Here is a 5,848-nt window from a genome sequence, read left to right as displayed (position 1 = left end):
TGGGTGCTGAGCAATACCATATGATTTGTTACTCGGACACTTGTGATAGCAGACGATCTAATAAAGCTATGAAACATCCATGTATAATATAAGTTAACATTCTACCCGTAAAAAGGCTCAAGGAGGACCTGTACTGGAAAAAAACATCTTTTGCCGAGTGTGCGAATGCTAAGAATGCCTTGTTACAGAAAGCTCACATGTCGTAACGAATCATACATATAAAGTGTCTTATATAGGCATAGAGACTTGCACGCATATTAAATAATATTGTTGCTCGAATTATAATGAAGTCGCATAGGCTACCGGTGTAAGTAGCTAAGTGCTATTAAAGGTGAAAAGAAGACAACGTGTTAGGAAAATGTAAAGACAGACTTTTGTCGGAATAGAAAGAGAGAAAAATTGGAAATAAAGAAGGGAAGAAACTCGTCCAACTTGTAATGGTGATTATATATATTGCTAAAGTTGATTCTGGCTTTTGCGAGGTCATTCGTGGTGACAACGCACGTCTTAACACTAGAGGAAGTCGTAACTGAGATATTCATGAGATATTGCGTCAATCATTATATATATATAAAGGGGAGATCACTCTACCCAACCTCCACCTAGGTGGACAGATAACTTGTAGTTTCTTTTAGGTAAAGGTGCTATCCGGAAGGGCTGTATTAGCAAGGCAGTAATAATGCCCATAAGGTATTGCCATTGGGTAGCGTATTTAAAGAAGATATTGACTTTCATATTACTGTTGTGTTGCTGCCCGTCAACAAGGTATATATTAACAGTAACGCAGCATGCCTTGTTAATAAATCCAAAATATTTAGCTGACAAACGGAATCAACAAACTGCAACATTGATCATTTTTAAACGCGAATAGTTTCAATGACAATTCGTTAATTTGCAGAAAAACGGAGAGAGAGAGAGAGAGAGAGAGAGAGAGAGAGAGAGAGAGAGTTAAAAGGTGTCTCTTTCTAATGGCGGAATGCTTTACAGATTCATCTGTTACTGAAACTTTTACCTCACTTGTGTGGCACAAACGACCTTTTGTTTCCACGGAACGTGCGCCTAAACATGTTCTCGCCTACACGCCAGCTAAGGTGATTGCCAATGGTAAATTATGTTGTACAGCATGTGTTAGGAATTTAAGAGCCAAGATACATTACATGTTTGAACTACGTTTGGGCTTCATGTATTTTTGCCTGTGATATTGAAGTTTAGTAAAGAACAATTTTAAGCTATTCTGAGTAGACAGGTTGCCGTTGGCTGCAATAGAACAATCGCGAGATCAGAATCGTAAGCCTTTTGAACTGCAAGAGTCAATTGCCAAGACAAAGCTGCCTCTGCCGCGAAGACACCATAAAAGTAAATTATATAAGCTTTACATCTATACTGATGTGTGTTCTTTTCTGCTCTTGGCTCACGGTGAGCAAAGTATGCTAGAAATCATTCACTGAAATCAAAATGGCGTGACTTCTCATTTCGACAGTCATTACAGTGTATCACTTTCATTTATTGTAGAACTGATTTCATTATCACAATAGCAATATGCAACTGGCAATATGTAAATGGATACAGTTAATATTTTTTCTATTTTTTTGTTCTTGTTTTCTTTTGTGGGTTTCTATTGCTTGTTTTTTTGGGGGGGATTCTTTTGCTGTTGTCGGTTAGTTTGTTTTATTTTTTCTGTTATCAACGTTTGCCGAACACTGATGCGAACGTTGATTCCAATTAGACTATGTATGATCGTTGTTCTTATGTATAAATATAAAATAAATGCCACTGAAATTTTCACATACAATTAGTTAAGGCTCCTGTCCGGTACACTGGATTGACTAAACTGTTTGCCTGGGAGACCCTGATATAAAACGATCAATGTATATGGGCATCTCGCAAAGGAGCAAATATCGAAGATCTGTTGAGAAGCAACCGATAATGGGCGTTATATATATATATATATATATATATATATATATATATATATATATATATATATATATATATATATATATATATATATATATATATATAATAATAATAATAATAATAATAATAATAAAATGAATGGTATATACATAAATGAAATTACACAGATTCATTACCATATTTTCTTGGACACACACATGCCAATAAAGACACAATTTGAACTAAAGTTTAAGTCCATCGTTATAGCTATACCCTGAGTGAATATGCTGTACTAAAACAAGATAATAAAGTGTATGTTCCCACTGGGAAAAAATATATCTTCTTTGCGGCTACAGAACGTAACAAAATTACATTTTGCAGCCAATTCGGAATGCAAATATTTGCTTTCAGCTGCTATCTCGGTAAAAGTATAACAACTCATACGTGCATCAGTCTGGCGTGTAATACGATATAGATACACACACACACACACACACACACACACACACACACACATATATATATATATATATAGCACTGTACTGACACACCTCGTGCAACAATACTACGTATGCATTTGTGCTAGATTTTGTTTCCTTTTTCGAATAATTTCTAATTTTGCTAGCAGTATTAACTTTTGTAAATAAAACCATCGAACTTTACTGCGCAGGTGAATACAAATTATTTTAAACGCGATTGTTTACTGCTCTGTTGCCCTAGTTGGACAGAATTGTTTAAAACTAAAATTGTGTTGGCATTAACGGCTGGCTTGGTGTGAAAACCATAGATGATAAAAACGTTTTTTTTTCGTTTCTTATTTTACCTCGAAAAACGCGTTTTTTTATTTTTATTTTTATTTTTTTGCGTTTTTTATACGACTTCATTCCCACGCAAAGCAAAACCGTATGCAGTGCAAGAGAGTGCGAGATGTAGTGTTTGTGCTTGCAAATCTTTGCCTAAAGGAAAAACTGGACAATATAAATTATATGGAGGAAACCATAGAGTGGTCAGATCAGTCAGATGGTGATAACGACATTGAGTGAAAAATGTCAATGTTATCTGGACTACGGTTTAAAACTTTTGACATTTTTTCATATTTGTATCACTGAAACTTTAAAACTGTTATGTAGCGTGTAAATAAGTAAAATATTGATTTTTGTGTTACCTAAAAACTACTGGAACGTTTTTTCTTTCGTTTGTTATTTATTGAGAAAAAAATGCGTTTTTTTACGTTTTTTATTTGAATTTTAACGTTTTTAACATCTATGGTGAAATCATATCTCATTGAGTCGCAGTTGTTACTCGTATATACAAATACGAGCACAAACTCAGTTTGGGGTATTATTGCAGAGATAAATTTCCCAAACATTTTTAACTCTTTCATTAATACAAGGCATTTAATACTAGATGGCCTTTTTCTGGGCTACGAAAGACCTAGTAATTAACTTTTCAGTAGTTCTGCCTTATCTTGTTACAAATCCGACCTACGTCCAAATGTTATTGCTCAATGTGGACGGTTTGTTCTGCTTCACTGGAAGGAACCTAGTCTTAGATCTAGCTCTAGCTGATTTTCCATCATTTTAAATCACTGCACACCACAACACACCTCTATCGCATCCACGGTTGAGGTCAAAGTGGAGATAATCATCAAGGTGGTCCATAAGTGCATACTTACAACTAAGAGATTTTCTTCTTCACTACTTATGTCTTCGCTTAAAGCGGTTATTTCTCCGGAAAACGTTTTGTTCTTTACACATCTATACCACTCTAGCATACATTAAATCATATGTACTTTTCACGATGAAATCTGTTAATAAAGTCGGCTTACGCTAAATACTACGACGCTAGATGGTGCCTTAAAGCCCACTCAGATTTAAAATTAGAATGTTAACTTTATCATATGAAAATTACTGTTCATGCTTTGTATTACATAATACTTTATTTTAACTGTCCAGTAGGAAACGAAATCAACATGATTTGATAACGTAACAGTTATTATGATATTTAAGAGTGTAAAAAAATAGAAAATTCGTGCTACGCCTCAATTATATCAAGGACATTTATGGAACTAATTAAATGATTATAATGTACATTTCTACCTACAGTTCCATCATGTGCGAGAACAGAAGGGACAAAACACGATAACGCCTCATATCATTTGCTTGCAGTTGTTGACACAAGATACAAACATGAATCTGTAGCCTGAGTCTTGGGTCAAAATTGTATTTCCTGAAGAGTCTCTACATCTTTTCTCCGTAATTGCTTTTCCGTTGTGTCCTAAATCATAATAAAATATATGTTAATCTAAAACACCTTTAGCAATGAATTCATGGTCAAGTTATTGAAAAATGTTATCCGGCATTTCTTTGGCAGGCTGGACTAAAAAACTAAGCAACGGTCAATCGATCATAAATTTCACTTCTGACTATCAATATTGCCACATTACTAACTTTGAAGTGTCGCCAGTATATGCAAAGTCAAACACATCATAATGTTCAAATTCTAAGTGATGAAAAATCACCTTTAAACAATACCAAGGATGCCTACATATATCTCTTTGTGTCAATATCAAAATGAGGCAGGAACAAATGCTTCGAATATAGACCCGATCTACATTCGTGAATACTAAATCGGATACAATAGGTCTGACCCGAGTTCGTTTGCCACTACAGTAGCAGATTAATACATGAACTTTAAATCTCCACACCAATCAACAAAGTGACCTAAACAGTGGCTATTTTCATTTATTGATGAAGATTACAAAACAATAGTTTACCCCATTAAATAGGCGACAAACAAGCAAAACGTATCTAACTTTACACAACCTCTGTTATTACGATCTGCTTGTTATCGTTGAATTGAGCTAGGCAGTTTTGTTGTAATCTTACTAGAACATTTTCCAGAGAGGAAGTTTAATTTTAAACAGACAGAGAGCTATTCCTCTGTGTTTGTTTTGCTTTGATTCATCAACGACCTACAATAAAAGACGTGTATGATTGGTATAGATCTTAAATGCTGAACAAGCAATACGAGAATTTGCTATGTTAGGGGATCAAAAACATATTTGACAACAAATATCTTAGATGCATAATCCATGTATATAATCATCCTATTTAAACAGCCAGTCACTTATATCACCATACCAAGAGGGTAGAAGTTATTTGTTGTACACTAGAACATTTCTAGTCACATTTAATTACATGTGCACTCACAGGTATCTGACATTTCATGAGCAGAGTATAAACTTACTAGAACATTTTCCAGAGAGGAAGGTGAATTTTAAACAGACATAGAGCTAGCTATTTCTCTGTGTTTGTTTTTCTTTGATATTCTAATATATTTTACTGCATGAAATTAAAGGTACTTCTTCCTGAAAGTATAAAAGATGCAAAATCTTACCTAGCCTAAGGTTTATAGAAAGCTCAATGCAAAACATGCACATACTCATAAATGAAAAATAATAAAAGGAGAGAAGGAATATTTCTCTCCAGAAAAATAAATGCCTGGATATACATTTCAAACTAGAGACATATGAACATTATTGCTAAGGCAAAATTAATCAATACTTCTATCAATCAATACTAATACCAGCATTATCGAACTGGTACATTTTTTTGCGCTTAAGAGGTCGGGCACCCTACCTTTAGTACACTCCATCAGAGAAACACTGATTCAACTGAATGAAGTTAATATCTATGTAGACCAATCTATGAATAGTGACACAACCCTCAGAGGCATCCGGATAGCCTGGATCGTCGGTTAAAACTTGGTTATTATGTCGGCGTTTCTACAAATGATGGCGATGACAATAAAAACAGAAAAGGAATAAAATCACGACGGAAATTCACAGTGACCCACATATGACGCTGACGTTGATTGCGATAACATTATTGAAGAGTGAACAAAGTTGAGCTTCTCGCATACATAGGATATGTTATGGTCTTAAAGCATG

This window comes from Sinohyriopsis cumingii, unplaced genomic scaffold (assembly GCF_028554795.1).
Source record: "Sinohyriopsis cumingii isolate HCF-2022 unplaced genomic scaffold, ASM2855479v2 utg001392l, whole genome shotgun sequence".
Classification (NCBI taxonomy): Eukaryota; Metazoa; Mollusca; class Bivalvia; order Unionida; family Unionidae; genus Sinohyriopsis; species Sinohyriopsis cumingii.
The sequence above is the reverse complement of the archived record's forward strand: the minus strand, read 5'-3'. Positions refer to the sequence as shown.